Below are 19,119 nucleotides of genomic sequence, written 5' to 3' on the forward strand. Positions count from 1 at the left end.
AACAAAGCAAAAAGCTCAAGATGACAACAGGAAGGTCTAATCTATGAGATATGTTCTTTGTGTCTTTTTATGCGACGCACGGATAGAGGATCAGATGCGGAATTCGTTTATATCGAGAACATAGTACGAGTACTTTATAAGTTGCTTATTATTTGTGACGCCACTGATGCTCTTTTTCAAAACCAAAACAAAAAAAAACTTTATGAGATCTGAGGCATCGTCATCACATAAACAGAACTCAACTCATGCATCTGCAGCACGGAAATGGAAAGCGAAGTGAAGCGTCGCGTCGCGTCGTTCCCCCTCTTTTCAACCGAGTTAAACCAAGAAACCCAGGCTTTTGTACGTATCATATCAAAATTGGTTTGGTGAACGAAAAGAGTTAGTGAAGCGTTAACTTGTATAACAATCCAAGCAAACAAGAGTAGACTACAAAAAATAAAATACCCAAAAGAACATGGTTAGGAGTGTTTTGTTAGAGGAGTATGGAATAATGGGAATTGTTCTTATTGCCACGGGAAGTTGGAGGCAGTAATGAGCTTTGTAGCTTCACAACCATATATGGTTCTGAAAAGTCATTGTGCGCGATGATGTGGAGAATGTAGAAATTCTTATAACAACAAAAAAAAAAACATGAACAAAAAGTGATGCGGATAAACATTAAAACCTGTGCAGTGCTAAATTTGACAATTGCCATGATGTTTATTTTGTTAATTAATCGAGAAATTAATTTTTTTGTTTGTAAAATAATACTTGAACAGGTGTTTTTGGGCGCAGCAGTATAGATATTACAGTTTGTAATTTAAACTGAACATTATTTTGATCAAAAATGATCTTATGTGAGGGCAATAACCTTAAACAGTGACAATTAGAGCAATTGACTGACAATACTCGTGTTTTTTTGCATTCTATAAAGAGTAAAGTAGAAAATTCTCAAGAAAAGCCATCGGCAGTTGACAGATTTTTGTATTTAAAAATTGGTACAACTGAAAGAAGATCTGTCAGAATAATAATTTACAAAAAAAAACACAAAAAGAAGAAAGTTTTGTGAAAATCAAAAGTTAAAATTAACTTCAACAAAAGAATCTAACTAAAACTAATAAAATGGACAAAACTTAATTATCTTTTCTATTCTTGCAAAATAAGCCCAGTTAGTCCATTTTCATTAACAAAACTAAATAATATCAACAGTAACAGATTGATTTCTTTTCGCCAATGGAAAACACATGATTCCAAATGCACAACTACTCAACGAACACTGCCATCGAGATACAAATGCAATATCAATCGTACCAACATTTGAGAACGAAATTACGTACATATGTGGTTGTTAAGCGAATGAGGGTTGGAGTCTTATTTGAAAGCCACAAGAACACACTTGTATAACTCCATAGTTCAAAATTCTGCCCAATACATTAGAACTATGTGAATTGTTTTACAAATATGACTTCTAAAAGCAGTACTGCAAGATAAGTTATACCCTGAGCTGAGCCTTAGTTATGAGCATTAACTATAAATAAATGTGTGGTCAATGGCGGGTTAAAAGGGGGGGGGGTGGTCGACCATGTAATGCCTTAAATTATTTTTTAAAAATTTGTTTCTAAAAAGAAGAGTAAATATTCATGTAGAAACAAGAAACAAGAAACATTAAATAAGAGATGGTCGTATTTTTTGGTTTAAAACCGATAATTTTTTTTTTTGATTTTAAAAGGAGAGTAGCTACCCCTCATAAAACTTGTTTTTAAGTTTTCTCGAGAAATAATTGAACGATTTCAATAATCTTCTTTTTAACTTCCCATATTATTGTAAGGGGTCCGATTTGTCAAAATGAAAATTTTGACATTTCTCGACGTTTCAAGGTCCATAGAGTCGAAATAAAAGTTTTTAAGAAAGATGTCTATGCGTGCGTGTGTACGTACGTTCGCGACGTTTTTTTTCGTAGTCCAGTATAAGTATATTTTTTGAAAAAAATCCATTCAACGGTTTTTTCATAAATCAAAAAAAAAAACTGTAAAAAATTCACCTCAAAAATTTTACGACTAAAATATGATTTCATCTCCAAAACTATTTTGTGCATCAAAGAATAATGTTTTTGACATCTGATAAAATTTTGAGAAAAACCGAATTGACAGTTTTTTTTATAAAAAATAAAAATCTAAAAAAACATTATTCAAGGTTAGTAAAAATTGAATATCAATTCAAATATCTTTTCAAAAATTTGAAATGTTGAGAAAAATCGAATTGACAGTTTTTTACAAAAAATAAAAAGCTAAAAAGAAATTAATAAAAGTTGATTTTTGACTCAAATATCTTTTCAAAACTTTGAGATATTGGCTTTAATTTACTTTTATTTTTCAAAAAATATTGTTGTCAACATTCAGTAATTTTTGTTTAATTAAAAACCGAAAAAAATTAACAAAAGTTGGTAAAAAATGATTTTCGACTCAAAAATCTTTTCAAAAATTTGAGATAATAGCTTCTAACTAATTTTTACTTATAAGAAATATTGTTTTCAACATAAGGACAAATTTTGAGATAAGAAGATTTGTTTTCAACATTAGGACAAATTTTGAGAAAAATCGAATTAACAGTTTTTTCTACAAAAAATGAAAACCTAAAAAAAATTTATAAAAGTTGGTAAAAATTGATTTTTGACTCAAATATCTTTTCAAAAACTTGAAATTTAGGCTTCAAACTTATTTTATCCTATAAAAATATTGCTTTCAACATTCTGAAAAATATTGATAAAAATCGAATTGGGAGTTTTCTTACAAAAAATAAAAACCTAAAAAAAAAAATAATAAAAGTTGGCAAAAATTGATTTTCGATTCTATATTTAAAAAAATATTGCTGTTAACATTCAGTAAAATTTTGAAAAAAAAATCGAATTGACAGTTTTTGTACAAAAAATTAAAAACCTAAAAAAAAAATAACAAAAGTTGGTAAAAATTGATTTTCGACTCAAATAGCTTTTCAAAAATTTGAAATAATAGCTTTTTACTTATTTTCAATTATAAGAAATATTGTTTTCAACATTAGGACAAATTTTGAGAAAAATCCAATTGACAGATTTTTTACAAAAAATAAAAACCTAAAAAAAAATGTATAAAAGTTGGTAAAAATTGATTTCGACTCAAATATCTTTTCGAAAATTTGAAATATTGGCTTCAAACTAATTTTATCTTATAAGAAATATTGTCTTTAACATTCGATAAAATTTTGAAAAAAAATCGAATTCACAGTTTTTGTACAAACAATAAAACTCTAAAAAAAAACAATACTAAAACTTGGTAAAAATTTACTTTCGACTCAAATACCTTTTCAAAAATTAAAAATATTGGCTTCAAACTTATTTTATTTCACAGAAAATATTGTTCTCGATATATAGTTATTTTTATATAAAAATCCAACAGTCCGTTTTTTCATAAAAAATAAAATCTACAAAAAATAGTACGCAAATTTGGTAAAAATTGATACGAGCACATATAGACAAACTTTTAAGCAAGACAATCGCATCCCAGCCTCTTTTTTCTAAATCTCTATATATTTTCTAGCACCAGCTTCAAATTACGATATAGTAAGAAGAGACTCCCGAAAACTGATTCCGAAAAAACTACGTCAAAAAAAGCAGAGTCTTTTCGTTTTCTGGGAATTCGAATTTTTGTAGCGTTTTTTCGCATTAACAGAAATGGCAACAAAAAAGGATTTACTCTTTTTGGAAAAAAACAATTTCTTACATTTCTACGCGAGAGCACAAAACCCTGTGGACTATTGTGTTTCGCTCTTAAATATTACATATTTAGAAAACTCTTGGAGTGTTGGAATGATTCAATATGTAGAGCGTCGATCAAATTATAAATTGGATTATTCCTTTTGCTGGAGAACAGCTTTATAATATAATTTAATAACTAAAGTTGTCACTTTAGCCCTTGGAATGTGTACATTTAAGGTTAAGATATACATTACGTTATTTAAATTTTGTTAGCCTCCTTACAGAACATTAAAGAACATTTTCAACCGGTGAGTAAAAACTCGTCTTTAAAAATGTATGTTAAATAAAATAAACCTAAAACTTAATCATTCATGTTTATGGAATTCATTCTTATCATGCAAAGAAAATATTGCTCAAAAACTGGCTTCCTGGCAAATAATCGCCAAACAAAATGTTCCCAGCTTATTCCAAATATGCCTGAAATAAAAACAAAACAAATTCACCAAAAACCGACCACAAAATGGTTTTTATCTTTTCGAATTTGTTTAGGTTTGGAAAATATCTCATATCCCAAACGGAATGCCATCATGGTTTCTTAAATTCATTTCACATTGATGCTTGTTTTGATTGTAACCTCGTCAAAGAAACTTCAGTTTTCTTCAAGGGTTCAGATCAGTTCAGTTCGGATTTCTCTTTTCAAGATGCGGGTATAACTCCTATGGGCATTACCAAAGTATTCATATCAACACACAAAACACCGAAGACCCCGAAAACCAAGGCCAACCTAGCACCAAGTACGTATAACGTACATCCGATAGTTAGCCATCAGTTGGTGGTTTTCTTATTCAATTTTATTTATGATACTGGTACATATAAATATATTCTAAGACTTTAGAGAGATTAAATAACACAAAACACATCAGACTTTGTTGTGGTTTGGTTAACTCGTATATCTGAACCTTCATGGAGCTGTAGTCCAAGTCTAGCATATGCATGAAGAATGCTTAAGAAGAAAATTTCGAAACAACATACACGTAGCTGTAATTAAACTTACCGTAATTTAAAATGAATTAAAGTATTTAACTACAAAAATATACAAAAAGGTAGAATTTAAATCGTATGTGATCTATAGGGTGTTTCAAAAATAAATGTTATTAATAATATTTTTCTTTCGAATTAAATAAAAATTGAAGTTTTATAGTTTGACAGTTGTTACGCACAAAAAACGTGCCAATTCTATTGATTCAGTACTTATTTACCTTCATTACGTTTTCCTTTACTGTTTTATGTTTAGAAAATAAATGAATTTTGTGATGCAGATATAAGTATATTGTGTCAGTTTTCTGAGTTGAAAAAGATTATAAGATTTTACTTTACTATCCCATCAGTCAGTGTTTTGACAAAATCTGCCTGATTCGATTTCGAACCCGCCTCGAATATTAATCGTATAATAATGAAATAGTCAGAAGTCCTAAACAATGACATTTGATATCTTCAGATTCTGAAAATAGCTGACGTTTCCCGAGATATTTTTACAAACTAGTTGGAATTCACGCTATCTTATTCAATCAAACAAATTATTTCACTGAACACGTTCACTTCCAATGATTGGTTTCAAGGATGAAAACTAATGATAGTTAGATATAACTGGAGCCTAAGCTTAAAGCCCAAACATTGTTGCAATTGATTGAGAAACAAAGTAAATAAAATTCATGGGAGTCCTTTGTAACAGTCGTTTAAAGCTGTCATTATTTTTTATCACTAGTTACAGCAATCATTGGTTTTCATCATTGCAAACAAACATTGGAATTTGTTTGGCATTCTGTCATTGAAAATAATTTCCTGATAGAAATCCACTGAAAAATGTTTACTGACAGAAACCTGTCATTTAAATTGTGTGAAATTGGAACACAACTCAGAGCAAACATTTTTTTTAATTTTGTACAAAATAAAATCATCTTTAAAATGAATGAATAATAAATTGAAATTATTAGCAAAAATTTGTTGTATAATTAAACTTTGTGATTTCCAATCGATCAGTATAAGGATTGCATTTCCAATTAAAAGAAAACACCATTTATTAAAAATTTGTTACGGATTTATTTTAATAAAAGCTGAAGGGCAGTTATGGCAAACATTGGGGTTATTATTTTAACTAATAATTGAAATATTTTTGACAGGCTGGCTATAGCTCTCTTTCTGTAATGGAACTCAAATTTCCTGATTTGAATAGAAGCATTTCCTCATTGAAACCAAGCTTTTGAGATAAGATTTGATTATTGAAAGAAAAACTGACAGATGGGGAATACAAAGAAATTGGAACGTTTTCAGTGGAACGATTTTGTTCCGAATTGTGAAATTTCAAACCGATTATTCATTGAAAAAATAAATCAACATATAGAAAAGTTCTGAGTTAATCAAAGTAAAAAAAAATACTACATTTTATAAGCTTCATTTTAATACCAAACATTACAAATTTGACTCTCTTGACCGCTTTAAAATCTTGAAACAAAATGTTCAATACCTCATTGGAGTTGAAATGGTGTTGAAAAAAATAAATCAATAAGATTTTTGTATTTAAAAATTAGTACAACTGAAAGAAGATCTGTCAAAATAATAATAAAAAAACACACAAAAAGAAGAAAGTTTTGTGAAAATCAAATGTTAAAATTAACTAAGCCAAAAAAACTAGCACAAAAATAACTAAAACTTTTAAAATGAACAATTTTCAAGAAGAAATGGTAAGAAAACATCTGGAAATTAAAAAAAAAAAAAAAAAGTTAATTTAATAATTGCTTCAAGTAGGGGGTTTATTCGTAGACTACTACATTAACATGTGGTGTTGAAGCGGGCTTGAAACTCGCCTTAATTCTTTATATACCTCAATTGAGTTGAAATGAGCTTCATTTGATTCGATTCCCGTCAGAGATCCGATATCTTCACACATCAAAACATCGAAACACAATTTGCATTTTAGAAAGTGCTGTCAAGCTTAATAATTTTTAAATCTTCTTGTGCGATCTAAACACCAAAGAGATTTACTTAATCTAAACTGAGATAAACCTTTGGTGGAAACATTGCAAAACTTTTCTACTGTTTTTTTTTTGCAAAATAAGCCCAGTTAGTCCGTTTTCATTAACAAAACTAAATAATATCAACAGCAACAGATTGATTTCTTTTCGTCGATGGAAAACGCATGATTCCAAATCCACAACTACTCAACGAACACTGTCATCGAGATACAAATACAATATCAATCGTACCAACATTTGAGAACGAAATCACATAAGATCCATTTAAGACTCGTATCAATGTCAAAAACCGATCCTTAGTAAGATTCTCCTTTAACTTTTATCGGTAGCATTGATACTGCGGATATAGTTTTTGTTATTCCTGTAAAATCCTACTATACTATGGATAGATTTTCCAACAAAACACGGGTAGTGTCAACTTAATGTGAAGTTCAAAAATGTAACTGTTGTGCTGCCTTCTTGGTGAATAAACCTTTAAAAATTTTTAACAATTATGCTCTTCAAACCGCTTTTATTTTCTATTCAATTTTTAGAAGCTCAAAAATAAATTTGATGACTTTTAAACTGAAATAATTTCGAAGAAATTAATATCACCCTGTACATACAGTTCATACATTTGAGAGCAAGAATTTCGAATCAGCAATACAATTATTATCAAATTAGAAATTAATTTGATTTTATTACTATTTAAGAAGAGATTGTCATAGTTATTTTATAGGTTAAAGTTCACATCTTTTTCAAATCATCTGTAAAAAGAATTTACATAGAGTGGTAAATAAAAGTTGAAAATTTGAAAAGAAAATGTCAGTATGCAAAGAACACTGTGATGCACTCTTAAAATGTATTACTGTTATGGTAACATTTTGACACTAGCGTGGTGAATTATGTAAATTAAAATTGAATCAACTTTGGAGTGTTGTAAAATTTTAAAGTTTCTTAAGGCAGACAGAGGACAATGTTTGTGTTTTGTTTGTAATTTTTTGATATGTTAAAAGATATGATGGAATTAAATAAAAAAAGCTGTTTATTTTATAAAATTATAATACAAAATATATGTGTATATTATTCTTTTTGACTGCTTTAAAACTGTTGTGGTATATTTTTTTCCAAATAATTGTAAACGTTGCTTTAAAATAAGATACAATTTAAAACTGATAAGTATTTCTAAAATAAGCCGTCAAAAATGATAAACGTCATCTAGACACTTCTTTTATTTTCAGGTTTACACTCTCTGGTAGGATGTGATAATAAAAGCTTTTAGGACATGTACATATTATATGCCGCTGCACCTGCATACTTTATGGCTGAATCACAAACACGCTTCAGCTTCGGCTTCACCTGACGTTTACTAGTACAGCCATAGGAATTCAATGCATGCTATCACAATGGAGCTTCGAGCTCACGTTTCGTTTGACAATCGTAAGGAAAAAAACGTAATGCAACGTAATGTGACTCTAAACGGAAGCTCTAGTTCAATTATCTGAACTTTTGTTTTGTCTGACAGATTTACAGCTGTAAAAAAAATGTCAACCTCTTTGGAGGGATGAAATAATAGCAATGTCATTCAAAGCAACCTCGAAGCAGGCCCGCCGTAACGCAGACGAATCCGAAGCTGAAGCATGTTTGTGATTCCGCCATTAACTATTTAGGTTTAACGCTGTTCTTTTGATGTTTCGTAATACATAAAGTGAATTAATCTCCTGTCAAAAATAGCTAATAAAACGTCGATATTATAAAAACAATAAATCTCTATAGATTTTTCAAAAAATTTCATGTATGATAGACAGGATGGATTTCGTATGTAAATAGTATAATTAAAACTTTACTAAACTGAAAATGTATTCGCAAATGTAATCAGACGATTAGTCAATACTTTTTTAATATACCTGACATCTAAACGTTTCATGTTCAAACTATGAGTACATGAAGAAACTGCATGAATTTATGAGACCGTCTTAGGATGCTTCGAGAAAAATTCTTCGGGTGATTTTTGGTCCCGTCCCGTAGATGGAGGAGAAGTTACAACGACGAATTGTACAGCAACACTGAACTGATTAAAAGAATAAAAGACCATGGACTTTGATGGCTGGGTCATGTAAAGCGAATGGATATCAACGCTCCAGCCACCTTCGAGTAGTATTGGACGGGTTCAAAGCTGATATCCACAAAATAAACGCTGGTGTGCCCCAGGGCTCCGTTTTGTCTCCGACTCTATTCCTTATATTCATATATGATCTTTCTGAAACTTGTAACCCACTACATTGCTTCGCTGATGACAGTACCCACTGCTTTTCATACTCGTTTTTAGATTCGGATGTGGACTACCAACGGCAGCGTATGATAAGCTCACTAAATTCTGATCTTGACAGCTTTGTTCAATGAGGATTCAAAACCGTGTAGAGTTTGTAGAAGGCTTCGGAAACTGTACACTGTCACGAAAGCGTAACCCTCCCGCAATACCACTATCTATGGATGGTACTTTCATCGAGGAGATTGAACAACTATCAGTCCTAGGTATGTGCATCACAAACCACGTGTTGGGGAGTGTTCACATATTTGACATCGCCAAAAATGCTGCTATGTGTTTGAGTTTTTTCCGACGATACAAGAAGTGTTTTACCCCATCTGATCTAGATATAATTTACAAAGCTTTTGTTCGTCCTAAACTTGAGTATAACTCTCATATTTGGGCTGGAGCGCCAATAATTTACCTGAGTCTTCTTGATAGAATTGAAAGAAGAGCTCTAAAAATTATAGGTGATCGTTCTCTCTCCGAGACATTTTCTTCTCTCGAACACCACCGCAAGGTCTCATGCCTGTAATTGTTTTATCGTTATTTTTATAAACAATGCTCTAGCGAAATAGCCAGTTGCATTCCTCCCCTTTAACGATTCAACCGTAATACCCATACTGCTGGGAATGCCCATCAGTTTACCCTTGAGCCAAATTTCGCACGTACTGTTAAGTACAGAGATTCTTACTTTAGCCGCACTACGGGAATGTGGAATGCTTTACCTGACTCAATGTTTCCCACTCATTACAATGTGAAGACATTCAAAACCAATGTGCATCGGTTTCTCCTTTCTAATCCTATCCTCCTTTTCTAATTGCTCGCACTGTGTTTAATCATTATAAGGGTATTCATGACCTCTTTAGTTCGCGCACAATATAAAAAAAGTAGAGCAAGACCGTGACTCAGGTGACGCACGCAGGTGGGTGAAGACCTCAGCCAACTTGGCGTGCGAAACTGGAGACTAGGGACCGAGCTGGCTGGATACGTATGTTAGTTGAAGCCCAGGTGCCCCTCGGACTGTAGCGACACCTTAAGTAATTAAGTATGTAAGTAAAACCCATTGGAAAAGTGCAATTTGATTGGAAGGAACCAATTTGTCGACAAGTGATATCAGAAACAATCAGCAGTCTCTAAGCTAATTTGTTCGACACTAAACCTTTGAATTTAGAATTCTTAAATTGAGTAATTATCTGTTGATTAAGATAATCAGCCAATATTGCTTGTCAATAGCCATTTCAACTAAATCAAAAGGAACCTTAAGGACAAGCTACAAGCTATTCAAAATTATTTTTTTTAACTAGTTTTATCAGCAAAATTGCTGATTAGAATTTCAGGAATTGATAAAGAAACCAACAAAACTTGAGAACTTTTAATAGTAATACAAGTCAAAAATATTTTCGAAATTAAGTTATTAATAAAATAATCTGGTACATAACTTCATGACATTTATTTTGTAAATATAATATCTGGTATGTTTCCGACACGGGAACATGTTACATAATCCATTCGATCATTCCAATTTTTCGAAACTTTTTCCAACAAATTAGGTCATATAGTAAATTAGTGTTGGCTTAAATATTGGATTAAATTGCTTTAAGAGTTGTTGTCAGAATAAAATAATGACTTTACATACCTCTATAAATAAAAGGCGTTAAGTCACATAAACGAGGGTACAAGAACAGAACCACTTCTGGAAAGTTGTTACCAAATTGATGGTTGAACGCCCTGCTCATGAAAAGTTGCAACTTATTGAAACCAAATGTCGTCGATGCTATCGGGTTTGAAAAATGATAACTATATTTTCTGTTTGTAAATACTTATTGCAAAATATGACATTTTTTGCTAATAAGCTAAATTGTTATTTAAATAACACCAAAAAGTATGCAATCTTTAATTCAAGTTGTTGTTATGATGTTTTGAGATAATTTTAGACGGTAAGTGGTATTTTTAGTAGTTTCTTTTTTAAATTATTTTACCAAAAATTAAAAGTAAAACTTTTTATAGAAAGAAATGTAGCCACTGTCTGTATATTTTTGAGTCAGGAAAGAAATGTTTAAATTTTTTTTTCAATTAGACAAGCCTAACCAATAACTTACAATAAATTTTGCAAAAGATTTGAAAATGTTGGTAAAACTTCAATTAATACTTTCAACTTGTAAATGCTCTAATTATATTCAATATTTTGTTTTTATATTTTTCACACATTCCACAAAAAGTCTTAAACTGCCGATAATTTTTATTTAAATTTACACATAATCAATTTGTTCAGATATTCTAAAAATATCTTCTAAAGTGGCTTCTATCTCCTTAAGAGCTTATATGTCCGATAATTTTTAGAATTTAAGAAATCATTATAAGAGTTTTCTTTTAATATCCACGTTTTGTTAACAGTCCTTCTGAGTGCGTCGTGAAAACCTCCCATTACCAAAAATTCCAATATCATTCTGAATCCTACGATATCCATTTCCTTGGAAATTACTTTAATGTATTATGTTTTTTTTTCTATTTCAAAACATTAATGTGTCAACGCAAAGAATTCGATATGTTGGCAATGTTTTGCATTAAAATATCTCAAAATAAAAAACCAATAAGAAATATGGTTTCCTCGCCTATTTCGTTTTTTATTCCTAAATTTATCCAGACAAAGTAACAAAATATCCCTTTATATTCTCTGCCTTCATTTCTTGGCAATAAACGAACATTATTTTGGCTCACACTCTTAAGTGTTAATAAACTTTTCTCTTAGAATTTTTCTTCGAAAACCCCAACATTCCATAAGCTTTCGGGTTTTATCTATGCTATCATCATTTCCATGAAGAATAAAAATGTGTTAAAAATAAAAATTCAAAAAACACACGGAAAAACACAGTTCTTCGAATTAAGTCTAAACATTTTAAGGGTGATAGAATACAAAAAGAATAATAATGTAACTTGGATGGTTTTTCATACGAGAACATTTTAAGTGAGAAATAAATTCAAAAACACACGAAAAACAAAAACATATTTAGGTGTTTTGAAATGTTTTTTTTTTCACATAAACAAATTATTCATGTGGTGAATTGGTTGGGAAATACGATTTAGTGTGAAATGAAAAATATTCTTTGTCTGAGAAATGATAAAAAATATTCAAAAATTTTCTTGTGCAACTTTTTAAATTTTCGTATGTGAAGTCTTTAGGTCTCATGAAGTCTTGTGTTGATTATGATTTGATTTATGATTATAATTTTGATATTTACATAAATGACTCAATAACTTCACACATTGTTTTGTTTGTCTTTTAGAAAAAAACAGAACAAAATTCAGAAATATTTTTCTAAAACAATAACACAAACAAAACAGCTGCTGCATCTTCAGTTTGGTATTGGGAAAGAGATGTTCGAAATATAGTTTTTGGGTTTTCCAATTATGATATCATGTCATGAATGATGAGTTTTAGCTTTTGAAATGTAGGTGATCCAAGATAGAATTGTGATGTTTTCGACTGAAAGAAAATTTGAATTTAGTTTTTTTAGTTTGATTTGTTTGTGTATTATTTTTAAACTGCATTTTCCATGTATGGATTTAAAATATGAATATTTTTTTTCAAAATGTATTTCTGAATTTAAAATTTTAGACTAGCCGGCGCAGGAGAGGTTATGTTGCTCTCTCTTTTGGGAGTGTTCTGTTGACTGATTATTGCCATTCAAACATTGTGAATTAAACTTTTTGTTATAAACCAAATCGTCACTTAAAAAACTCCTAAAATACTTACTTCAAAAAATTCTGAAAAACTGAATATTGGTGGACAGTTTTATTTATGAGTTCTTCACATTCAATTACCTAAAAATACATCTGCTTTTGGACAGGGGCAAAAAATGTAAAGGTGGGCCGTGGGGGAAGGTTAAAGGGTCTCAAATGCACTTTTTTGCAAGTTATTCGAAAACTATAGGTTTTTTAGTTCCTTTGCAAGAATTCAACAAATTGATGCAGTCAAGTCATTATTATATCATTGTATAGATAGTTGTATTGGCTTCTTGGAAGTTAGTTAGCAAAGTGCAAATAAATTATTTATTTCAAGATGGTGGTGTTTTGCTAGCGGTGCCACTCAAAATATTATCCATTATATTATTCCAGACATAAAATAAACATATTAACTTTAGGAAAAAAGAGTTTTAGATGATTTTACATTTTTTCCTAAAATATATATTTTCAAGTAATTTAGAACTTGAGCATCTTTTCCGAGTGAATTCTATAAGTTCGGCTCTGTAGAGCTCATACAAAAAGTAACAAACTTAAGCAATGACTTTATTGAGAAGGGTAATATGCCTCGAGATTTCAAGAAAGCTTTGATATTCCCAATCTATAAAAAGGGCTCCAAATCCGATCCAAACAATATCCTTTTTGAACGTATTGTACACAATTTGTACGACTATTTTACATCTTGGATCAACCACAACAATATGCTCAAAGAGTACCAATACTCAACTGTCAACTGTCGACCACATTTTTGAATTTCGCAATGTAGCTGAATCTTTTGCAGCGCAGGGAAATCTTTGTGGATTTCAAGGCTGCATTTTGCACAGGCGATAGAAGATCGTTGATGTACAAATTGCACTGCAAGGGAATGTCTCACAAATTTGGAAGAGTCCTAGAAAAGAAGAAGAGTCCATGGGCTGCTGTCTGGAATGGTGAAGTACGTAGTATCAGAATGGTTTGCAACACAAATTGGAGTGAGGCAAGGTTGTACTCTAAGCCCTTTGATGTTTGCGCTATTTATTGACAATATTATGGACATCCTGCTTGGTGGAATTGAATTCAGCAGTACCACTATCAAAGCACTTCTGTTTGCAGATGATATAGTGATTCTAGCTCATTCACCGGAAACGCTACAACTGATGATCAACCGATTATGCAAATACTGTGCCAAATGGAACCTAGTTGTCAACCAAGAGAAGTGAAAGATCATGATCTTTAATAGAGGGAGAGGCAGACTACGAACAAATGAGAAGTGGCACTTCAATAACGAAAGACTTGAAGTTGTCAAAGAATACAAATACCTTGGAGTGATCTTCACCTGCAATTTACGAGTAAAAATGGAAAGCACTTGAAAGATAAGCTTGCAAAGGCAAAAACTGCAATAAACTCAACTTGGAAGATGTGTTTCTCTAACAAATATCTAAACCATAGCACGAAATTTAAAGTTTTTGAATCTGTTGCAGAATCAATCATGCTTTACGCAGCGCAAGTATGGGGAGGTCAGCAATATGACAAAGTTGAAAACTTTTACGCTTCTACTTAAAACGCATGTTCAGACTCCCATTGAACACACCAAACTATGCGTTGAACCTGGAAATTGGATTATCACCGTTATACATAAAAACAATAAAATTACAGTCTGATTACATTATAAAGGTCTTAAACATGGATGAATGTCGACTTCCGAAGAAGATCATGATGATAACAGTGAGAAGAAAAGTTGGATGGTATGATGAGTGGCGATCTAAGCCTAGACCAAGAGCCTCCCAATAACTGGAAATAAAGACTCTACGAGATCATTTCTAACACAGATATAAACTGCAGGAATGAGTATGAAAGTGAAGCAAGAGGATCCCTTTACAGATCGGTGTACAGTACACTCAACTATAACCTGCAACATGCAAACTACTTCAGAGTCGAACTAGGCGTAGAATCCACCTCAATGATGCTTGCTAAGGGCGAGTGTAGATGTCGCGACTCTTCGTGAAACAAGGCGACATTTCTTCGGTAAAGATACGCTTTCAACGGAACAAGTTCGGAATATATTGAACGAATTGTCAGAAAAGCTATTACTTTTTACTAAAACAGCTCTAAGTTATAGAGATACAATATTTAATGCTAGCTTCTAATATTTCAAGTAAATCATTAGTGATTCATTTTATTTTTCTTTAAAAATATTTGTTATTTAAATTTAAAAATTGTTTGTTAATTTCATAAACAGTATACCAATTGGCAGACGGCAAAGCCACGCCATAAAGATTTTGTAAGTGTACATTTTTGAATTCTCATGTTGTTAATAAGTAAAATCATTTTAATCTAAAAAAAATATAAAATTTTAATATAAAACAATCTGTATTTTTCTTTCTTCTATAATTTTTAGAACATTACCAATTGACATCTTTTTGAAGAAGTAGAGAACTTCTAAAAAAAGAAACTAAACAAATTGTATGTATGAAATGTTAAAATAATACTCCTCAAATGTCAAATCAGAACTTGCAGTTCTTTTATTACAAAAGATCTCATTGAGATCTCAGAGCAGTTAGACATTTTTTAAGTGGAACATACATGTGACATATAGGAATTATATGCCAAGTTTTGCATTCGTAAAAAAATCCGAACTCGATTTTAAAAAACATGACATTATGATATTAGAGAAGTTGAAAAAAAGTAGGTCCCCGATTGCGTCCTTCTGTTTGCCTGCCTGGCGTTACCCCTTCAGCCCAAACCTTTGGGTCGATTGTTTTAAGGCGAAAAATAACAAACCCGTACAAACTTTTTGGTCAAAAATCGAAAACTCGAAAGCTTTAAAAAACTGCATACTAAAAATGATTTCAAAGTCAAATTAAAAATTTTATATATAAAAAATCAATTTAAAAATAAACCACTTTAACGGTTTTCAAATATAAATTTTGTAAAATTAAAGTTTTTTTTTGGAAAATCAAATGGCATTTAAATTTTTGAAAATAAACATTTTTTATAAGTACATATTTCAACCATAAAACACAGGAAATATTTTTAAAATTGACTTTTTGGATACATGACCAAGTTTGACCTACACGTGCGTTTTATGTGTCAGAAATTTCTGAGACGAGACACTTTTTTTGTATCAAAATTTTTCACTCAGTAATTTTGACATCTGTCATGAGATGGTGCTATTTACTTGTTTGTTACATTTGGCACATTTCAAAATTTAGAAATTTGTTTTTCAAGCAAGCTCAAAACCAAAAAAATATGTTTCTGACTGACAGCTTCTTCAAACCTATAATAATTTTGTTCCATCTATTGATCTTGACTCCGTCCAAGACATATTGAGATCTTAGTAAGATTGATCGCATAATTCCGATTTTGCAAAAATTTGTTCCTTTTTTTATTAAAAGTTGTCAAATAGAACTTAAACCATTTCAAATGCAGAATCCGATGAAATATGAATTCAGATTGACTTTTTGACACTTTTAATATTTAACAAATGTCAAAATGTCCGTAACCTACTCATCAGATTCTGTTATATGTATGAATTATTTAACAAGTCCATACTTTTTTATTTTGATAACTTTTACATAACAAGCACAGATCTTTCGACTTTCGTTTTGAAACGTATTACACAACCTACGTAGACTAAAAACACTAAATCATGTGACAGAACTTAGGCGCCAGTTATAGCTATCATTGAAATAGATCCGGAAAAATCTTTGAATCCATATTTGATTAGAAATGAAAATTATATACTGATCGATCGGAAATCACATAAAGAATTTTTTTGACCAAAATAAGCATAGTTGCTCATTTACTTTTTGTAAAAATTTATTTTTCTATTTTCCGGACGGAAATTCATTTTCCTAAACAGCTGATACTTTTATCACAGATAATAAATTTATATAGATTTATTATCTGTGCTTATATGTTCAAAAGTGAAACGAATCGTTCCACTGATTTGTGTTCTGATTTCACACAATTCCAATGACAGATTTCTGTCAGTAAAAATGTTTCTGTGGATTTCAATCAATTATTTTCAATGACAGAAATTTTAAATGATAACTATAAACGATCTGTCAAAAAAATTACAGTGTTTGTTTTCAATGGCTGCGTTCAATCTCAGACAGATAAGATATCCGCCATCCGGATACCCTTTTGTTAGTGTTTTACGTGTAAGACAACAGCTAATCAAAAACAGCTGAGATGTCAAAAAAGGAATCCAAAGGTATCCAAGAATTTTTGGAATATGTAGGAATCTGACAGAACAGCTGATTCAAAACATGGTTGAATTTCAAGAAACTTGAAAATTGACTTTTCCGGTTTTTGTATTTGTTGGTAAACAAAAAGATACAAATTGCTTGTTGAAGTTGTATTCTGTACATAATAGACGATGAAGAAGCTATTTGCCTCCGAATTTTGTCACTTCATAATAGCCCTCTTTTCTGTTAGGATAGTTTTCTGTTAAACGTTAATTGTTTAAAACCGGAGATTTCGCAAGTAAATTATTAATCGTATATAATTCCAATTGAGCTAAGAGGAAATTTAACATAGATTTCAGATTAAGTTTATCTTTTATTTATTAAATTGTTACACCTATCAATTCATCATCATCCGCCGCGTCAGTTGAATTATTCATTAAATGTTTTATCTTAAAACAATTTTGGCTTCGAAGCTTAAATGCTTTTTCGCTTTTTGTGAACAGCTGAAAGTTGTTTTTATTTTTTGACAGCTATCTCAATACAGCTATCCAACTCGTTCAACAAGGTATCTAAAAATCCACTTATCCGAGATACCCTATTCAAAACGAGATTGAACGCAGTCTATATGTTGAAAACCAATGATAGCTATAACTTGCGCCTTACTAAGTTTTGTAATAATAAAGGGCATTTTAAGTTTACAAACAAGTTCAAACATATTAATCTTAAAAAAATACGCGATAACCCAAAAACTGTCAATTTCTGTGAGCATAGTTGTAAGTAAATTTTTATTAAATTTGCAAACGTCATAATGACAGCGACAATTAGAAACAGATAATTGATTGTTTAAATGATATATTCGGTTGTATCAATGATTTTTCATCGCAATTAAACAGAATCAATGAAATAAATCAAAAACTCCAAAACTTAAATAAAATCATACAAAAGATCACAATAAAAATTCACATCTTTTTCAAAATTGGCTACGTGTCTTCAATAAACTAGTGCACATATTTTTCAACGGTCTTGTGGCGCAATGGATAACGCGTCTGACTACGGATCAGAAGATTCCAGGTTCGACTCCTGGCAAGATCGAAAATAGTTTTTTTTTTAATATTTTTATTTTTCTTAAACAGAACATGATTTTAAAGTCTTCACATTCAAACTAGAAAAATGTTATTCTCGTATTTCTTTTATTTACAAACAAATTTGCATAAATTAATAATAATTTCTTAACCTTTGGACATTTGTTTATCCATTTTACTTGCTTCAATATGTAAGTTACATTATTTTTGTATTTTGAATACGAATTTATTGTTCATTCCGTAAAACAAGCGTTTTTATTAATTGTTAAGATTATTTTTGTTTTGATATGAATGAAATCTGAGAGATTTATTTAATTAACTCACTTTAACTAAATAAGGAAACATGTAATAAATTTCACTAAATAATTATAATTTTCTTGAAAATTATCTTTCCTCTCAAACTACATAAATATCTAAAGTTAATTCTTTTGTTTATTTGTTTTTGTTTTTCAAAAAATAATAATAATTATAAGAAAAATTTAATTATAGAAACCATATGAATACCCAAAGGCTATAATATGCGGGCTTTTGTGCGGTTGGCCATAATCGTTAGTACCGCAATTTTTGTTGGGCGCTTTGGCGCTGATGGTCTACCATGCAGAAAGACTAACTGACACCTCGCTTTGGATACCAATTAATTACACGCAACGTAGGTTTTCAAAAAATAATAATAAATAGAAAAAGAAATATAAAAATCCACATGCTATTAATTCCAAACAATAGATACTCGTATGTGGTCAAGGCCGGAGTGTGGGGTTTTGGGGGCCTTGTATGTTTTGTTTTTTTTTTAACATACAATGAAATATTGAGTATTTATTTCAAAGCAAGACTTTAACTTTTTTTAGGTGACTCACATGGCTTCTGAGCAAATTCTGCATATTTCACATAAAATTGGACACTTTCCTAGGAAATGGATTACATCTTCCCTTACTCTTAAGTTACAAAGGCTGCAATAGATAACCAGATCCTCCCCATGTGGTATATATTTAAGACTTACCATTTCTGCTCTCATTTTGAAAATTGCCGATATGAGCTCCTATTTGTTCTCGTTTCGAAAGTAGTTACGTTCGCATAGATTGTGATTTAGATGGTT

General features: G+C 30.7%; 1 protein-coding gene and 1 non-coding gene across 2 annotated transcripts in view; both read left to right on the forward strand.

The window, feature by feature from the left end:
- Nucleotides 1-19,119, forward strand: part of LOC129942836 (serine-rich adhesin for platelets) — a 236,411-nt gene that overhangs the window by 56,484 nt on the left and 160,808 nt on the right. The window lies entirely within an intron of this gene.
- Trnar-acg (transfer RNA arginine (anticodon ACG)) lies at nt 17,964-18,036 on the forward strand. The gene has a single exon. It is a non-coding gene; the product is annotated as a tRNA-Arg (tRNA).

This window comes from Eupeodes corollae, chromosome 1 (assembly GCF_945859685.1).
Source record: "Eupeodes corollae chromosome 1, idEupCoro1.1, whole genome shotgun sequence".
NCBI classification, from domain to species: Eukaryota; Metazoa; Arthropoda; class Insecta; order Diptera; family Syrphidae; genus Eupeodes; species Eupeodes corollae.